The following is a 21,083-nucleotide window of genomic DNA, read 5'->3' as shown; positions in this document are numbered from 1 at the left end:
CAGCATTAGGACATTGGTCTTTTTGAGGTAAAACTTACTTTAAGCTTGTTGTGCTATTTGGGGGAACAAAGTTGGGGTTTAACTTGTTTGAAGAAGTTTATAAAAGCACAAGATGCTCTAAATCATGATTATTAGGAAGACAGATTTTTACTATCTAAAACAACAAAAAAATCAAACGTTTATAAAGTCAAACCTAAATGGCAAGAGGTGGTTTTACAGAGAAAATTTTTAAAGTTTTAAAATTTCCTGAGAATTTAAGTCTAGGGCATTGGCTTTTTGACCTGGGTTTATGTAACTCAAACCCAGGGGACATGAGAGCTGACTGTCCCGCCTGAACAAACACTGCAAAAGTTTATTATAGCTATCAGGGATACTCCATTTCTCTTCCCACAGATCTAATTCTTATCTCAGACAGATAAGTCTGTGCATGGTTTGGATGAATGGTCCACATACTTAGAATTCTTTGCAGTCCTGAGGATAAGGCAAAAATGTTTAAAACTTAAGTCTTCATTTAAAAGAAAAAAAACTGATTTTCTAGAGAAATTCTGACTTTGGGAAAGTGGCTAAATAATGTAGATTAAAGCACTATCTTTAATTAGGAGTTGAACAAATTGTGATAAAAATCTAAATAAATAAAGATACTGTTTATGTTTCAAAGATGGTAAAGATTCTGATAAAAAAAATTTCCAACAGTAATCCTCAGCCAAGGACTCTTTAGGAAAACTATTTTTACCCTTTATCAACTTGGTTGGTAAGTATTTCAGCTCCAGTTCATATATGGAAAAGCTATATAAAGGGAAATTGTTTTCATGCCTTATTGTATAATATGTACACATTTGGATTCACTGTGGTATGTATATGTGTATATATATATATATATATATATATATATATATATATATATACACACACACACACACACACACACACACACGTAGACAAAGCATAATTTGGTAATTTTGTTCTCCATAAAAAACATTTTGCAAATGGAAACAAAGCTTATTATGCTATAATGTTTATTTGCTAGACTGACAAATAACTCTGGAATATCATGAATTCTCAGAATGAGAGCACACCAAGGAACTGCCTTGACTCTCAAAAAACTCCAGGAATATGGTTCCTCTAGACCAGAACAATACTGGAATATTATAACTTATGGTAATTAATCCAGAACACATTTACGTGTATTATTTCACAGCTCTGTGTTGTATAAGATGCTATTATTTCCATTTTTCAGATGAAGAAACTGCAGCTAAGAAAGATTGGTGTTCAAGGTCACCAAGTTGGTGTCAAAGCTACCACAGTCAGCTCTCCTAAACTATGCAGTGAAGACATCAATGGCAACGGCAGCAGCAGCAGGGACACCACGTACTCACCATGCACTGGGCATTGTTCTCTGCACTTTCATATGTCAACTCACATGATCCTTACAATTACCTTAGAGTAAATGTAGGCAGGTTTGTCTACAGGCCACCAGCCGCCTCATTCTCTATCCTGCCCACTCTACATGCTCTACTCCTCTCCTTGGAAATCAGAATGGGTGCTCCACGGTCCTCAGGTCCCCTCTACCCTATCCCAAATAAAATATTTGTTCTAAAATGTTGGTAACTGCCAGGTGCAGTAGCACATGCCTGTAATCCCAGCTACTTGAGAGGCTGAGGCAAAAGAATCCCAAGTTTGAGGCTGGCCTGGGCAACTCAGTGAAATTCTGTCTCCCAATAAAAAATTTTAAAAGGTTTGGAGTGGTGGGCTGGGGTTTAGCTCAGCAGTAGGTAGAGCGCTCACCTAGCACGTGCGAGGCCCTGGGTTCGATCCTCAGTACAACATAAAAAAATAAATAAGTGAAATAAAGGTATTGTGTCCAACCACACTAAAAAAATAAATATTAAAAAAAGGTTTGGGGGGCTGGGGATGTGGCTCAAGCAGTAGCGCGCTCGCCTGGCATGCGTGCGGCCCGGGTTCGATTCTCAGCACCACATACAAAGAAAGATGCTGTGTCCACTGAAAACTAAAAAATAAATATTAAAAAAAAAAAAAAAGGTTTGGGGGTGGTACAGGGTTTGCCTATATGCATGAGGCTATGGGTTCAATTCCTAGTACTGCAAAAAAATTAATAAAAATTAAAAGTTGACAATTACTAGAACTGAATGACAAGTAATAAGAATTTTATACTATTTCTCTACCTTTATCAATGTTTAAAATTATCTTATAATTTAATATTTGCAATATAAACATTTTTAGCTCTAACATGGAATCTGACCTGTTGGAGTGACTAGAAGACTAGCCTCCAATAACAATGAATTCAGAGAAAGTGTTATGGCAGGTGCCTAATAATGACAAAAGAGAGTAACACTGATTCATTCACTAAGTCCATGAACAAAAATTGAGCACCCATTATGTGTTAGAACATGTAAAGGTCCCATGAAGGACTCTTATCCTCACTGAGCTAAGAGTTTGGTAGTGTACACAAAGCAAATGCAAAAGTAATTATGAGGAGGACTATTTATGAGAAATGCTATAAAAAGAAAAGTTCCAACAAAGTGCTATGTGAGTTGGAAAAAAAAAAAAAGTCAACTTAGAACAAATTCCATTACACAGAAACTCTCTGGGATGGTCCAAACTTTGTGATATATGAAACATTATTTAAAATCAACAAGTGGCCACAGAAGATAGGGAGCTAAATCCAAAAACAAAATTAGGTCTGAAATGCTACATGCTCTCTTTTATGGTATTATAATGGTTCCCAGACTGAAACCCAGGCCCCCCCAGTAAGGAGAGCAAGAATTCCTCTCAAGTTCTTGGATCAAAACATACTGATTAGAGAAGATTCAGCTGGAAAGAAACTTGCCAGAGCACTATTTATAATACTTAAAACTGAAAAACAACATAAATGTTCTACAATAGGGCTTAGTAATGTTATTCATTTGTAAACCATATATCATCATTTAAAAAATAGAGGCTCTCTCTATTTATTTTTTAAATGATGATGGGATCAGGTCTAATAGTGGTGGCTTTTTGTTTTTTGTTTTTTGCAATACTGGGGATTGAATCCAGGGCACTCTATCCTACCTTTTCTTTATTTTCTTTTTCTCTTTTTTGAAATAGTTTCAGTTTCTTCATCTGAAAAATGGAAATAATAATAATAGCATTTTTTGAAATAGGGTCTCACTAAGTTCCTGAGGCTGGTCTTGAACTTTGAATTTGCTGTCCTCTTGCCTCAACCTCTAAAGTAGCTGGAATTACACCCAGTAACTATAATTAATTTGTAAAAATACCATTAAATTATATATATATATATATATATATATATATATATATATATACACACACACACACACACACACACACATATATATGTATAAATTTGCTGAATACTTCACGAGGGACCAACACCTTTTCTTTAAAAATAGGTTCTAGGAGCCTGGGCTGGGGCTCAGAACAAAAATTGAGCACCCATTATGTGTTAGAATATGTAAAGTTCCCATGAAGGACCTTTACATATTCTAACACATACCTTTACATGATAGAGTGCTTGCCTAGCATGTGTGAGGCACTGGGTTCAATCCTCACCACTACATAAAAAAATAATTAATTAATTAATTAATTTGAAAAAATAAAATAGGTTCTAGTAATTAAAAGTTTCTGCATGAACCATATCCACAAATCATGTCTATGATTTCCAGTTCAAATTGGAAAGACACTCATAAAACATCCTGAAAGCAGAGTTCTAAATTTTGATAACTTTTTCTTCAGTATTTCCAGAGGCTTCTTCCACCTCTAATCTGACCATAACTTTTTTTTAGCCATTTGCCTTTTTCAGGACTTTCCAACACATTCAACTTATTTTTCACAAAAGCAATGTCTTTTTTTCCTTTTTATCCTCATATTTTGTTAGTTAATGCAATCTTTAATGATGTAATTATAATAACAAGTAAATTCAAATAAACAGGCTTGGGAACAAACCCAAATTAACTGTTGCTCATCATCATCAACATCATGGCAAACACTTACAATGTGTTTGTATCTGCCAGGTACTGTTCTAAACACTCTGTGGATATTAGGTCCTTTAATCCTTATAGTCTACATACCACTCTTATCACTATTTTACACATATGGAAACAGGCACAGTGAGGTCAAAGAGCTTTCCTGAGGCCACACACTAGTAAAATGGTAGAGTAAGAAAATCCTAAGTGGTCCAGTTCCAAGGTGGTGACTTTACTCAGCTTTAGGGAGCTGGAACAGGTGGGAGCTATAGCACCTTGATGTGCTACAGCAGAGCATGCCCACAGAAGTTTCCACAACAATGGAAATGTTCTACATGTGAGCTGCTCGATTCGGTAACCACTGGTAACACATGGCTCATGAGACTGAGAAACTGGATGTTTAATTTAATTTTAATTAATTTAAATTTAAGCAGCCATTGCCCTGGTAGCTATTGCCCTGGACAGGATGGTAGAACAGAGTCCACTAGCAGAGAACACTCAGAGGGCACGGGAATTAAACACTAAGTTTTAGAGTGAGAATAGAGAGGATCTGTTTATCTAGCATTTATTAATTGGTTAAGAAGCTTCTACTGTGTGTTAACCCACGTGTAAAAACAATTCATGTAGTTAAATGAGACATATGAATTAAGAAACATTATGTACAGTATGATCCCATTTTTTGGTTTAAAAAATCACACCTAGAAAGATAGTAAACCAGCTGGGGATGTAGCTCAGTGGTAGAGCACTTGCCGAACACATGTGAGGCTCTGGATTCAATCACCAGTAGAAGATGGAAAACAAAACAAAAAAAAAAACGGAGAAACTGTAAGCATATAAACACTTGCTTTTCTCAACTGAAGGGCTTAGGGGGCATTGCTAGCAGCCTTCTGTTGCAGGTACTGTACACTGCTAGGCCTATGTTCATTTTCCTTTTCTTCCATAGCAACAGAATGCCTGGATTGTTGGGAAAGGCAATGTATCCAACAGAACTTTCATTTCCCAGCCAGGCACTGTGGTTCACGCCTGTAATCCCAGTGGCTCCAGAGGCTGAGACAGGAGGATTGCAAGTTTAAAGCCAGACTCAGCAAAGGCGAGGTTCTAAGCAACTCAGTGAAACCCTGTCTCTAAATAAAATACAAAATAGGGCTGGGGATGTGGCTCAGTGGTTGAATGCTCCTGAGTTCAATCCCCAGAAGCCCCCAACCCCCTCGAAAAAAGAAATTCCATTTCCCAGCCTCCTTCATGGTAGGAGCGGGCAGTGAGATCTAAACTGAATGCAGTGGTTGGGGGTTAAGAAACTTTAAAGGGTTTCCTTTGCCTTCCTCTTTCCTGCTTCTTCCTACCTCAAGAACTGTTCGGTTAGAGCTGGGTACAATGGTGCATGCTTTTAATCCCAGCTACTTGAGAGGCCAAGGCAGGACTACTATGAGTTTGAGGCCAGCCTGGGCAATGAAGAGAGACTGACGCAAAACAAAGAACCTTTAGCTAGAAAGCCTGGCTACAAAGAAGCCTGGCTACAAAGCCACTTTGTGGCTACAAAGTGACCGTAAGAGTGCAAGCTGTGTAATAGGGATGATGAAGCAGAGAGAAAACTCTGGACTGCTTGATGCCACTGTGACACTGACATATTGTTTGCTTTGGACTTATTTAAAGCATTGTTATCAGCAACCAACACAATTCCTAATTGACCAATCTACTCAGCACACTGTTCTCCCACCTCATCCTCTCTAACAGAAATACAATTCTGTTTCTGATTGGCCTAAAGATAATTGTGCCCTCTTGTAAATGACTTGCTCAAGAACCAGGCCTAAGCCAAGCAGGGTATGATACTGCCCTGTTGACAGGAATTGGTTCAGGAATGGGCACATGACTCACTTCAGGCCAATCAGATTCTTACTTTTCTGGGTTCTTCTAAGAAAAATTTTCACTCTTAGGAGAAAAAAGGAAACAGAACATAATGTTTCCATTTCCTTGGCAGGTGCCATATAATGCATTGGGGGCCTAAAACTCTAAGGCTAGAATTTCACCAGGAGCCTCAGGAGGAAACCAATACTCTGAGAGGATACAACCAAGAGAAGCTTAGAGAACACAGCCTGTGCAATGGATTAAGCTAACTGTAAGCCCACCCTACCTTTTATCCTACCTCTAGGATAAGTATAATTTCCATAAGCCAAAAAATATCCACATAGGAAAGATCATATTAGAAGCAGCAGAACAGGTGGTAAGGGTTATTCAAATACTTTGGGAAGGCAAGGAAGTCAGGTCTTCCTAGTGCGTATTCAAGGCTGGGCATGGGGTCTTCAAAATTTTGCTGTCTTTTCCATAAAGAAGTTATTATACGGTAAGTTCCCAAACACTGAGTTACAGGAGCTATTTGTACAGGCTTCCACAAAACATATTAATAAATAGATGTACATATTTCAAAAGACTCATAATAAACACAGCAGTTAAGATTTATATTTCAAATACTTCTACCCTCCCAAGACTATGCTAAGCCCTTTATTTCATGCAATCCTCACAAAAAACAAGGAAGTCTCATTACATACATTTTCAAGGAGCAAACTAAACTCTGATGCTTAGAAAAATAAATGTAGTTTGTGCATGAAAGCAGTAGTTATAGGCCAAGATGAGAATTCAAGTCTTCCTTTAACCATAACCTCGTACTTCTTTTTTACATATAAATTAAAGCACATCTATAATTTATTTCTCTGGGGCTTCACCACCTACTTCAAAATATTCTGTTCCCTGGATCCTCTAAGGGTACTGTACTCATCACACCACAAGTCCCAATACTTTTAGAAAATATAGTCAGTACATTTAATATGTAACACATATAACAGCTGAGATCATAAAAACAACACTGAAAGTTAAACCTTATGCATGTGGACAGCAAAAGAATTATATTGTTTAATTGACATTGCCGATTCGGATTAGCCCACCCATCTTTTTTTTTTTTTTTAAGAGTTTTCTTTTGGCCACATGTGGTGGTGCATGCCTGTAATCCCAGCAACTCAGGAGGCTGAGGCAGGAGAATGGTGAGTTCAAACTCAGCCTCAGCAACTCAGCGGGGCCTTAAGCAACTCAGCAAGACCCTGTCTCTAATAAAATATATTTTAAAAAAGGGCTGGGGATGTGACTCAGTGGTTAAATGCCCCTGGGTTCATCCCTGGTACCAAAAAAAAAAAAAAGTTTTCTTTTTGGTGATAAGTACAATAGAATAGGCAGGTTTACAGAATGAAGACTATAAGAGGACTAGGGCTGTAGTTCAGTGGTAGAATGTTTATCTCGCATGTGTGAAGCACTGGGTTTGATCCTCAGCACCATAAATAAATAAATGAAGACATTATGTCCATCTACGACTATAAAAATATTTTTTTTAAAAAAACAGACTATAAGAAAAGTTGGCCACTATAAAACTTAGTGGCCAAGTTATATAATGGCTAACTTTGAAATGACTTTCATCAGACTCTTTGAGACTATTTTTGGTAGTGATGGGCAGTACTGGGGATTGAACCCAAGGAAACTTCACCACTCACTGAGCTACATCTCCAGCTGAGGCTGGCCTTGAATTTGCAATCCTCCTGTCTGGAGGATTACACTGGGTTTACAGGTGTGCACCAGTACACCTGGCCCTCATGAGTCATTTTATAGATGAGGGAATCTAGATTCAGAGACTTTGCCCAAGGTTACCCTGATCTGCTTCTGTCTGAAACCCAAGTCCACATTTTTCCCTTAATGTAATTCTGCATTCCTCTGAGTTTTATTCTAACACCTTCCAAGGATTGACTAACATAGAACAATGACCCAGAAGCTATAGGAAAGCTATGCTAATATATATAATTTTAATTAAGCTTTTGCTAAACTTTCAGTCATGCTACCTGAAATATTAACCATAAGGAAACAACATACAATGGAAGATCCAGTGTTTCAGCTTTTAATTTATAAACCACAAAGAAATAGATATTATATTTCAAACTAATTTAAAACAACACATGTATATTAAGTAGTAAAAACAATCAGTATGCAGGAGAATGCTAAGCTTTAGGGCAAATATTCAAATGAAAGCACACTGCCTCTGGGCATGGTGGTACACATGTACATCCCAGCTATTTGGGAGGCTGAGACAGGAAGACCACAAGTTTAAGGTCAGCATTGACAACTTAGCAAGACCCTGTTTTGAGGGTTAGGAATATGGCTCAGTGGTAAAGCCCTTGCATTGCATGTGAAAGGCCCCAAGTTGGGTCCCCAGCACTACTGTATGTCTTCCCTAAACTCATCATTTCCAGAGCCACCCCAACCAGGTGCTAATCTCTAACACAGGAGACTGCTAATCACTTCTTAATAAAATAGGTTTAGGATTGGGCATGTGCCTCAGTGGTAGAGCATTTACCTAGTATGTATGAAGCCCTGGGTTCAATCCCTAGCATCAAAAAATAAATAAATAAAAATAAAGCTAAAATATAGAAAGTAAGAAAATCTGGGGGCTGGGGATGTGGCTCAAGAGGTAGCGCGCTCGCCTGGCATGCGTGTGGCCCGGGTTCGATCCTCAGCACCACATACAAACAAAGATATTGTGTCCGCCAAAAACTAAAAAATAAATATTAAAATTCTCTCTCTCTCTCTCTCTCTCTCTCTCTCTCTTTAAAAAAAAAAAAAGAAAGAAAATCTGAATTTAAACTCCAGGATTTATCAGATACAGCATCTGGGAGGAGTCTCTTGAACACTCTGATCTTTAATTTTCTCATCTGAAAATGGGAATGATAATCCCTAACTCATAGAATTGTCGGGAGGACCGAAATGAGATCGAGGATTTGTATCTTTTAGAAATCCAGCTCTTATGAAGCGCAGAGCTATCTACAAATGCTAGCACAATACTCTCTCACTCTCTCTCTCTCTCTCTCTCGGTAATGCCCTGGAAACAGAGGGAGATTACATATTTGTGGGAACAGAGAGAGGTGATGGGCCAAAATCATCCAAGCCCTGAGAATTTTTGTTTTATAACAATTCCTTAATATAATAGTGTACTTTATACTGGCCCTTTTCTCTCAAAAAGAACGTGTCAAAGATATTCTCAATTAATTGGAATTTTCTAACTTGAATTATTTTTACTTCCTGTTTACTTTCCCAATTATTCCCATTTCCTTAGTAAAGATAGATGACATTGTTGAGACATAACTGAACACAAACAGGACTTTCTTTAAAATACAACAGGCATTTCAGTACTAACATTTCATCTCAAATAAAAGGAAATTAACAGAAGTTCAAGTCTAAGTAATAAATATTTGGCACTATCTGGCTTCAGTTTGCAGAATGGGCTGAAGGGAACTGGGTAATTTCTTTTATCTTCTAATATTTATAGATTTCTAACATAATCAACACAATAACTGTACAAATTAATGGGATTCACTGATATTTCCATACATGCATACATATTGCAGAGATCATGTTCCTCCACCCATCTTCTACCCTTTCCTCCTCCTCCCTCTGCCCCAGCCCCCATACACATCACCTTCCTAGTCCTTAATCACTCTTTTACTTTTAGGTTGACTTTTTTTTTTTTTTTTAAGTTTCCACATATGGGAGAAAACATGCAAAGCTTGTAGTTCTGTGTCTGCTTATTTCACTTAATGTGATATCCTACAGTTCCATCCATCTCCCTGCAAATGAGAAAATTTCATTCTTTATGGTTGAATAATACTCCATTGTGAGTATGTACCATATTTTCTTTACCCATTCATCTGTCAATAGACACCTAGGCTGATGCCATCTCTTGGATATAGTGATACCCAAGATTTTTTTTGGTGCTGGGGACTGAACCCAGGCCTTGTACATGGGAGACAAGCACTCTACCATCTGAGCTCTATCCCCAGCCCTGTTGTTTTCTTTTTGATAATAGCCCTTCTAACTGGGTTGGATGGTATCTTGTAGTTTTGATTTGCATTTCCCTGACAGCTAATGATATTTAGCATTTTTTCACATATTTATTGGCCATTTTTATTTCTTCTTCTGAGAAAGGTCTATTCAGATCATTTGCCCACCTTTAAGTTGGATTACTTGTGCTTCTGTCCTTAAGGTTTTTTTTAGTTCTTTATATATTCTGGATATTAACCCTTTGTCAGATAAATAGCTGGCAAACATTTTCTCCCATAATGATTGTCTCTTCATTCTATGATTGCTGCCCTTGGTGTGCAGAGGTAGTGGGATGTGGTTCCATTTGTCAATTTTTTTTCTTTTTTTGGTGGTACTAGGGATGGAACCCAGGGCCTCACATACGCTAGGTAGGCAAATGCTCTATCACTGAGCTACATCCTGAGCTGCTTTTTTTTTCTTTTTTTTTTTTAAGATAGGGTCTTGCTAAGTTGCCCATGCTGGCCTCAAACTTTGATCCTCCTACCTCAGCCTCCAGAGTAGTTAGAATTACAAGTTTGTACCACTGTGCCCAGCTCCATTTGTCAATTTTGGCTTTTGTTTCCTGTAGTTTTGGAGTCCTAGCCTAAAAAACCATTGCCTATACCAGTATCTTGAAGAGCTTTCCCTATATTTTCCTCTAGAAGTTTCATTTCAGGTCTTACACTAAAGTCCTTTTTGATCCAATTTGAGTTGATTTCTGTACATGTGAGAGAAAGAGGTCAAGTTTCAATATTCTGTCAAGTAACCTTTTTCTTTTGGGAGGGTGGGGGGATGGAAACACAAGGGATTGAACCCAGCGGCATTCTACCAATCCAAACTCAAGTCATTTTTAATTTTTTTTTTTTTTTTTAGAAGAGTCTCACTAGGTTTCCCAGGCTGGCCTCCAATTTGTCATCCTCCTGCCTCAGCCTCCAAAGTAGCTGGAATACAGGCTTGCCCCACTGCCCTGCCTAGCTGCCAGGTAATCTTATGCAAATCTGATCTTGTCATTTCCCTGTGTTTTGTTTTTGTTTTTCAGGGCCTCACAGTGCTAGGTGAGTGTTCAGGCCCCAGACCCATTTATTTCCTTTCCTTTCAATGGCTTCTCTTTGGAAGGAGAAGAGCCTTTTGGAAAAAGTTCAAACTACTGAACAAAGGCTCAGGTTGTTTCCTCCCCTAGTCCAGCCCATCAGGACTAGCATTCTCTCCCACCTCTCTCCCCAGTACCTCTTAATCTTCATGTCCTGCTGATTCTGAGGTTCTCTCAAAGACACCCTCTCCATCCTGTTCTGGCTGCTACTGCCCCTTTTTCTACTCTCCCATCCCTCTGAAGAGCATATATCCTGACTGCTTTCTGATTATGAAAGCAATTTATGGTCATAAAAAAATAAAATAAAGAGGGCTGGGGAGGTGGCTCAAACGGTAATGTGCTCGCCCTGGCATGAGCGGGGCGCTGGGTTCGATCCTCAGCACCACATAAAAATAAAAAATATTAAGATGTTGTGTCCACCAAAAACTAAAAAATAAATATTAAAACATTCTCTCTCTCTCTCTCTAAAATAAATAAATAAATAAAAGCGATTCATGCTCATAAAAAAATAAGGCAATGAGGAAAGGAATAAGCATTTCCCCCATGATCTCACTAACAGATGTAAAGAGCTTATCTTTTTTTTTTTTTAAAGAGAGAGAGAGAGAATTTTTTTAATATTTTTTTTTTTTCAGTTTTTGGTGGACACAACATCTTTATTTTATGTGGTGCTGAGGATTGAACCCAGCGCCCCCACTTGAGCCACACCCCCAGCCCCAAGAGTTTATCTTGTTTACTCTTGTTTTTCACAGCAGCAATATTCATAATAGCCAGGTGATGAATGCAACCAAGTGCCCAGCAATGGACAGACAGAAAATCAAAATGTGGTGAAAGGGGCTGGAGCTGGAGCTCAGTGGCAGAGCACTTGCCTAACATATGTGGGGCACTGGGCTCGAGCCTTAGCACCACATAAAAAAATAAATTAAATAAAGGCATGCTGTCCATCTACAACTACAAAAATTTATTTTAAAATGTGGTAAAAGCAGTCAACAGAATTATTATTCAGCCTGAAAAATGAAGAAAATTCTGACACATGCTATAAGGATGACCTTGAGGACAGTGCGCTAAGTGAAATAAATCATTCACAAAAAACAGAACATTGAACCGTTCCACTTACACGAGGGGACTAGAGCAAATTCAGAGAAAGAGAAAGTAGAGTGGGGGCTGCCAGGAGCTGGGAATTGCTTAAGAACAGAATTTCAGTTTTGTAAGATGAAAAAGTTCTGGAGACTTGTTGCACAACAATGTAAATATATGTAATACTACTCTACTGGACATTTAAAAATGGTTAAAATGGTAAATTTCATATGTACTTTACCACATTTAAACATTTAAAAATTTTTTTACTTATTTATTTTTACGTGGTGCTGAGGCTCAAACCCAGTGCCTTGTACATGCTAGGCAAGCGCTCTACCACTGAGCCACAACCCCAGCCCCTTAAAAAATTTTAAAGTAACTAATACTTCCAGACATTTTTCATATATATATATATATATATATATATATATATATATATGAGCATATATATATATATATATATATATATATATATATTCTAAAAAATGGGAACATACTGTACTGTAATCTACTTTTTACACCTAACCATACGATGCAAAGATCTTTCTATGCATAGAGAAACATAACCATAAACATCTTTCTATATATATCTTACTATATATAGCTCCCACCTAATGCTTTTTTAATGGCTGAAGTAACCATCGCATGACTGCACCATAATTCAACCAGTCTGCTTTCAGTTTTTCAATATTATAAATACATCACCGGCAACATCTTTGCATACTTTCTCATAATGGCTTATTACAGATCCCTATTTACCTGCCCCTTTTCTGATATTAATAGTCTTAATTTCCCCACTGGAAAACTAACTCCTCTTCACCCTAATATCCTTCCTATCCTCCCACCCACCTCCAGCCAACTACTATTCTATGTGGCACCTATTTGTAAGTTTATTCATGTTTTTTTTCCTGTTCCTATTGTCATTTATTCTATAATTACATTTTCTAATTCTTATTGCTTGCATAAAGCTATTGCTTTTTAGGGTGGGGGTATAGCTCAGTGGTAGAACATGCACTTAGCATGCTTGAAACCCTGGGTTATAGCCCCAGCACCCAAAAAATAAATAAATAAAAATAAGAAAAGAAAGAAAAAGCCATCACTGGTTCTCTGTCTTGTAGCTGCTTGTTCATTCAACCTTATTATATCTAGGTATTTTTAACTTAATTTTCTTAGCATATAATCATATCACAGGTAGAGAATTATATCACATAAGTAGTGATTAAGAGTAAAAGCTCTAGGCTCAGGCAGAGTAAAATATAGGATTCAAATACAGTCTGACTATGGGTAAGCATTTTACCTTAGTTTCCTTATCCATAAACTGGAGATCAAAATAGGGCCTATCTCACAGGATTACTGTAAAGATCATGTTATTGAGCTGGGCGTGGCAACACATACCTATAATCCCAGCTACTCCAGAGGTTGAGGCAGGGGGAAGATCGCAAGTTCAAGGTCAACCTGGGTAATTTAGTGAAACCCTGTCTCAAAATAAAAAATAAAATGGGCTGGGGATGGAGCTCAATGGAAAAATGCCCCTGGGTTCAATCCCCAGCACAGGGAAGGAGGGATGATATTGTTGAAATTAGTGTATGAAAAGTATTTAACACAATATTAGTTCAACAAATACCTGCTGCCTACCAATAACAAAAATGTGACTTTCTTTCCACGATAATATTTTTTATTCATATATTTTTGTTGCATGACACTGGTGCACTTCTGTTGGCAATGAACTCTCTCCCCAATTCTCCCAAAAGAGTAAACCATGAGATAATTAGCAAGGACCTCTGCTATGGAGCTCCCACTCCCACCTTCTCAGGAAAGTTGTGCTCTCAGTTTTTCTCTTTGGCTCCTGCATCTCCTCAGCCTGTCCCTCCTACTGGCTTGTTGCCAACAGCATTTAAGCTCTCTCTCATGCTTAAAAAAAAAACTTCACCTTATTCCTCAATCACTCTCCAGCCTTCTCCTCCTCCCTGCTCAGCCGAACGTGTTCGAGCTGCCTACACTTCGTCTTTTTTCTCACATCCCACTCTGACCTCATCCCACTGATACATTACACTGAACCTTTGAAAGCTGTGGCTATTATAGATTCTGCCTCCACCATTTCACCAAATCTGCTCAATGAGGTCCCTAGTGACCTCTGCTACTTATTTATTTACAGAACACATTTTAATTTTTGCCTCATCTTACTTGACATCTAGCAGCCACTAGCAAAGCTGACTCTTCCTCTGGCCTTCATTACTACATCTCCTGCTTTCCCTCCTACTTCTCCAACCTGTTCTCCTCAGTGTAGCCTAACTGAACAGGTTCTTCCCAGAGTGTGCAGTGCAGTAGCTCTGAATGATCTAGCCGTTTCCTCTCTTTAATCTCTCTTGATGGATTTCTTTCATAATTGATTTTTAAGTTCCTGCTGGAGCAGACTGGTTTCATTTCCATGAATGTTCTTTTGAACATGTTTGGAATACTACTCTTTTACATCCCCCCACATATATCTAACTCACACTACTCCCTCAGGTCTTTTATCAAGACCCTCCCTGAACCTTCAAACTAGGTTGGATTCACCTTAACACAAGCCCCATTTCATAACCCTCACCACACTTAAAACCACCTGACGCATATTTTCCTCACCAGTCTGTGATCTCCATGAGAGCAGAGATCAGTTTCCTTACCACCTACACAGTGCCTGGCACATAATAAGACACTTGCTGTGGTTTGGATATGGTGTGCATGTGTTACCCAACGGTTCATATGATGAAACTGAATCTCCACTGTGAGATATTAAGAGGATATTGTTCAGAAGTGGGGCCTTTGGGATGATTAGATTAGATAAAATTGTCAGGGTGCAGCTCCCATGACTGCATACTGGTAGCAGAGAGGGAGACAGACAAGAAGACATACCTCTGCTCTCTGTCTCCTGCCACGTGGTGCCTTGAGCTACCCCCTGATTCTGCCAGTAAGGCCATTGTCAAGTTAGGCATAGTAGTGCATGCCTACAATCCAAGCTGGTAAGGAGACTGAGGCAGGAGAACTGCAAGTTCAAGATTAACATAGGCAACTTGGCAAAACTGTCTCAAAATAAAAAAAAAAAAAAAAATTAAAAGAGGAATATAGCTCAATGGCAGTGTTTTCCTGGGTTCAATATCCAGTTACCCTTTCCCATAGAAGGTCATTGCCTAGAACTTCCAGAACTGTGAGCCAAATAAACTTTCTTTATAAAATTACCCAGCTTTAGGTGAAAATATGGTCTAAGACAATATTCAATAACTAGTTTTTGAACCACCATAAATGAATAGCTGTGAAGTGGAAAAATAAACGAGGAGTGACAAGACTAAAAACAAACAAACAAACAAAAAAACCCTGATTTTTCTGAAACCATACCTCTGAAGGAGCATGTACCTGCATGTACACTCGAGTGCAAACACACACACACACACACACCTATTAAAACCCTTTGATGACTTCCTCTCCCCCCAAATAAAGTCCAACTCTTCAAACTGGTAAAGAAAGTCTTACAAAAGGGGCAACTTCTTATCTCTCAAACATCAACTAACTAGACCACCTCCACTCTCAGAATCTTGTCTCTAGGCAGCATGAAATCCCTGCAGATTCCCAAGAAGGCTGCACTCTCTCCCTGGGGCTCTGCACTGGCTGTCCTGCCTACCCACTACACTGCACCTTTCCAGCCTCATCTTCTGACCTATACCAAGGCGGCCTTCATGTCTATTCTGGAAGTCCCCTTCTTTTAGAATCTTTGACCATCATCATCTCTGAAAAATCTAGATCCACTGCCTTTCCTGTGCATTCAGTTCTCAGTATGTCCAAAATCACAGCTCAAATCACAATGAGTTCCTGTTTATGAGTCTGTCTCTGTGAAACTGCAGAGTTCCCTGAGGACAAGATTTCTCATTCATTTTTTTAACCCTGGCGATCAGCCCAGGCCCTGGCTCACAATAAATGCTCAATGATGCTCCTTGTAGTAGTAGTGACAATAAAAGCTCCCGAGTATTAAGGACACTTACCTGCAAGGATTTTAAACATAAATTTACTCTGCAATAACCTTATAAGACAGGTGCTATCATTATTCCCATTTTGCAGGTAAGAAAACTGATGAAGAAGTCAAACCTCTCTGGCCCCAGAAGAGTCACACAATTTTCTGCAGTTTTGAATTATTCCCTGGTTCCCAAAATAATAAGGGTCTTTAAAAAAAAAAAAAAAGAAAGAAACTTTCTTTCGAAAGCGGTCAAGCAAAGGGCAAAAATATAGCCAACCGCCCAAAGCTCACTCCACCCGAACGCGGGACGAGGTCAAAGGGCAGAGAAGGCGCCACTCCCGGCGCGGTTGAGGGGGACAAAAGTCTGGCCCCTGCGTCCTTCCCCGCGGTCCCCCGCGGCCCAGCACCTCGCCCACAGGACGAGTTCACTTCACACCTGGCTGGGGGCGTTAGGGCCGCGGCTACCCGCTGGTCCCCGCTCACCTGCTGTCTCGCCGCCTCGCCGTGTGGGGCCGCCGGCGCGCAGCGCCTCCCCGGGGCGGCCAGGCGCCCGCAGCCCGCAGCGGAGCCGTTGCCTTGGCGACCCGGGCTGAGAACTCCAGCGGGGCTCGCGCTACGGCGGCTCGGATGGGACCTGGAGGATTCGCGTCGCTTTCCGCAGCCGCGGTGCGGGCGGAAGAGGGAGAAGAGGGTGGGGATCGGGATCCGGAGTCTCGAGCCACCTGGTTAGGTTTGTCAGCCCGGAACTTGGTCCCCGGGAAGATGCGAGAAGGGGGACACAGAAGCCAGGGGCTGGACTTTTGGTTCTGGAGCGGCTTTTGTCTGTTAATCTCTCTGTAACCGGATAAGGGGACCGTTTGGGAAGGAGAGGGACCCTCAGGCAGAAGCTTGCCGGACAGAGAATGTTTTTTAAAAAGACTGGAAAATTAATTTGGGAGGAATGGTGGATTCCTGTCTGTTATAATCTCTGAAGTTGGGAGCAAGGAGTAAATAAACTTATTTCTTTGGCTGAGAACTTACTCACCAGAATCAATTTCAATATGGGAAATAATGTATTTTAACTTATGGTCGGATTACACTTCCTGGAACAATGCTGCAGAATACTGGAACCTGAACACAAAGAATGTTCCTTTCTTTATTGTAAAAGCAAAAGGATTGAAACCGACCTAAGTGTCCATCAATAGGAGGTTTGAGTAAATAGATTCCTGTACATTCCTAAAATAGATGACTCTTGCAAGAATTTAAAGGGTCGAGGGGAATTTACAGCTGGAGATACAGTTTAGATAATAGACCTATCTTGTTAACTAGTCCTGCTTCTACTCTTAGACATCCTCCTTCCCTGTGTAATTTTTGAACTGACAGCCGGTTGTGTGCTGTAAAATACAGAGGAAAAATATGATAAAAGACAACTTTTAAAGGGCATTTAAAAATGGAGGGGACCAGAGTCTATATGTGTATTAGACTACTATCTGCTGAGAAAGTGAATTCTTGAACTGACCAAGAAAACAATTACAAGGAAGAGGAATTATGTGATCTGTACTCCAACCAGTGTCCAGAAATGATCCTTTTAAAGTGTAAATAAGATCATGATGTTACTGCTGTTTACAGGTGACCAGTCCTTGCTTCCCAAATGCTGAAGTATAGCACCAGAGGAGCATGACAATGTTAAGTTTAGAGTGGAAACCTGAAGCTTTATAAAGGACAGCAGAAAAGACTTTTCCCCGGAGGAGGAGGAGGAGGAAGAAGGGGACCCAAAAGGTGGAATCCATGGAAGGGGGTCGTCTTCCCTTTTTTATAGCTAAAGTCTTCTTTTAGCTTTCCCACGCTCCTGTCCTTTGTTTCCCTTTGTCTTTCAGTGATAGAATGCATGTGGGAAGGCCCTAAAGGTGGGAGACCTCCCTGTTTGCTGGGAGCTGCTTCATTAACAGTTTCTTAGGGTGGATTCCAGGCCTTGGGTCATTAAAATTTCACTTTCCCGAAGTGCTGCTCGGGGTTTCCTGGACTCCGTTCTCTATAATGGTCTCCATTTTATGTATCTTACTCTATATTAGACCCAATTTACCTAATTACACTAACTACCTATCTTTAAATCTGGTTTCCATGATATTCTGTTTAAAGCCTCTTAACGGCTTTGCATCACCTTTATAATAAAATCTAGATTTGTTGTAATTAACAATCCCTTTAGGTGAATTATCCCCTGAACACTTGCCCAACCTCACCTCTCACCATTTTCCTGCCTGTCCATGCTGCAGCACACTAGCCTTGTGTTTTTCTTTTGTCTTGTCTTGTTTTTGTGGGTTTGATGTCTTGGCTTTTGCTGGTCCACACTGGGACCAGCCTTCCTCCAGATAGCCCTATCGCTTGGGTCCTCTCTTCCTTCATGTCTCTGCTCTTATATCCCATCCCCAAAAAACATGTCCTGCCTCCTCTTTGTTTATTTTGCAGTACTAGGAATTGAACCAGGACCTTGTGCATGTGATGCAAGAATTTTACCACTATGCTATAATCTCAGCCCCTGAACTCTCTTTAAATTAGTAAACTAATGAGCCAGGTATGGTAGCACATGCCTGTAGTCTCAGCCACTCAGTGAGGCTAAGGCAAGAGGACTTCTGGTTAAAGTCCAGCCTGTACAACACAGCAAGATCCAGTCTCAAAGGAAAAAAAAAAAATCAGTAGATCCCCACAAATCTGAATTCTCTTTTTCTTCTTTTCTTTCTTCACTAATCTTGTTAACGTCTGATGGTTATGTTTCTTTATTACTTATCTCTTCACTAGGATTAAGTTTGTTTTAAGGTTAGGTACTTTTTAAAAAATATATTTTTATGAGTTCTTGATAGACCTATACTTTTATTTATTTATTTACATGCAGTGCTGAGAATCAAACCCAGTGCCTTACACTTACTAGGCAAGCGCTCTACTGCTGAGCCACAATCCCAGCCCATGAAGTACTTTGTTTTGTTCCTTACTGTTCTTATCACTGGAAATAGTGCCTGATACATAGTAAGAGCTTGGTAAATATTTATTGAATGAATAAGTTAAGTGAATAAAAGCAATGTACAGCACCATGTATTTGGAATAGTACCATGTCTAAAAAGGTGTAGTAGATAATGCTAGCATAAGTATACACAAACTTTGGAAGGAGATCTGGAAGATTGGGAGTGGTAAGATGGGAAGGACACTTTATTTCACTGCATACTCTTTTATGCAGTTTAAAAAAAAAAAGATGTGAGGAGCTTCCTTGGTTGTCAGTGAATCTTATATCCTATAAGGGATGTTGAGGGGGTCCTGCATGAGGTGATAAATTGAAGTAGATGATCTCAAAGATCTGCCCTTCAAATTTTTGACAACTAGAGTAGACCCACAACTATCTAAAGACCAGAAGCACTAAAGAGATGGATGGTATCACATATATGGGAGTATAAACACTCGCAGTTAAGAAAATGAAAAATGAGGGCTGGGTCTGTAGTTCAGTGGTATAGCGCTTGCCTAGCATGTGTGAGGCCCTGGTTTAAAATCCTCAACACCATGTAAAAATAAATAAATAAAATGTATTTTATTTATGTAAATGTAAAAAGAATATGTAAACATAAAAAAAAAGAAAGAAAATGAAAAATGAAGGCTGGGGCTATAGGTCAGTGGTGGAGCGCTTGCCTAATGTGCATGAGGCTCTGACTTCCATCCCCACCACTGCAAAAAGTCAAAAACAAAACAAATTAAAAAAACTATTCTGCTGGCAGCTAGGCCCAATGTCCTAACTGAACATAAACAGTGATCACAAAATATAAACAAATGCCAGATAAGGCTACTCTGTGGTCGAAACTAGAGCCAAGACCATTCTGGCCCCATAAATATAACTATATATCTCCTCTTGTAACATGACTGGGTTCTGCTGCTTTTCCAACCTTTAATCCTCCTACCTCCTGGATAAAAATGATTAGATACCTAGTCACTGAACTGGCCCACCTACTTGACCGTGTCCGGTGCAAAACAGATCCCTATTTCCTTAGCATTAGCTGCATAAACACAAGTCCTAAAATAAACTCCTCCCACTTACATCTTACCAAGACATCTCCTAGTGTCTCTGGTGTGTGTTCTCCCTTGCTGAATAAGCTCAATGAACCTAATTCGGGGGAGAAGTGTCAGAATCCAATTCAGGGGCTTGCACGTGCGTGGAAAACACTCTACCACTGAGCTATACCTTCAGTCCAGTAAAGCTAATTAGTTTTGACTACAGCTTTGTTCCCATAAGAGATAGTGTCACTGGAGTCCTAGGCTAGAGGCCTGACTCTGGTAGTCCCAACAAATTCGGTCTTGCCACTTCCACCCTCCCCCAAACACACACACAAACAAAAATAATGATGAAATAGGAAAGAATTTAATCAATCTAGCTACATTGAGAAGACAAGAGAGAACCGGAGTCTGTAGTCATGTCTTTGGGGGTGCTGACATGAGCTTTAAGTTTAAATAGAGGAAGAACTGGGGCAGGGAGCGAGAAGTGTGCATAATTAAGCAGTCTTGGTCCTGCCGATCATTATCTCAGTTTTTTGTTCTGCAAGGTGGCTCCAGGAGAAGTGTTTAATGTTTTAAGGGACAATCCAGTTCTTGTGAGATGACTGTTCCTGCTTAGGAGAGCAGCCTAAGTTCCTGTCGTGGGGTAATTGCTCCCCCTTGGGGAGGTGATCTTATCATGGGGTGATCTGCTTACAAGGCTCTGCTGTTCCTGGAATCCAATGTGACTGAGTAAGTTTAGGGTAATGACTGAAGACCTCTGGGCACCTCTCCTGAGGGACTGGACAGGACCTTTTAAAAGCTGATTGTTGAATGTCCTTGCAAATCTTAAAAATGCCTTATTCTTATCTTGGTGTCTTCAGTCTTGAAGGGGGACTAGATAGGTTATGTAAATATAGGGGTCACAAACCTAGAAATACCAATTTTTACACAGACTTAAGTGATTAACCTGCCTACATGCAGAGCTGAGCAGTAATCTGACCCAAAGTTTAAGGTAGCAAGGCAGGAAGATACAAAATGAAGGTGGAGATACCAGGCTTAATCCTGCCCTTAG

At 39.7% G+C, this 21,083-nt stretch overlaps 1 protein-coding gene across 2 annotated transcripts in view; it reads right to left on the bottom strand.

Annotated features, from left to right (window-relative positions):
• Pkig (cAMP-dependent protein kinase inhibitor gamma) overlaps positions 1 to 16,590 on the bottom strand; it is an 86,545-nt gene extending 69,955 nt beyond the window's left edge. Inside the window, exon 1 of one of the 2 annotated variants that reach the window (XM_071608953.1) lies at positions 16,505 to 16,590. The gene's annotated coding sequence lies outside the window, so the exon portion shown is untranslated. The remainder of the gene's footprint in view (positions 1 to 16,504) is intronic. The other variant, XM_027945147.3, reaches the window with a different exon arrangement.
• Positions 16,591 to 21,083: the final 4,493 nt, after the last annotated feature.

This window comes from Marmota flaviventris, chromosome 2 (genome assembly GCF_047511675.1).
Source record: "Marmota flaviventris isolate mMarFla1 chromosome 2, mMarFla1.hap1, whole genome shotgun sequence".
NCBI lineage: Eukaryota > Metazoa > Chordata > Mammalia > Rodentia > Sciuridae > Marmota > Marmota flaviventris.
This window is presented reverse-complemented; position numbering and strand designations above follow the sequence as displayed.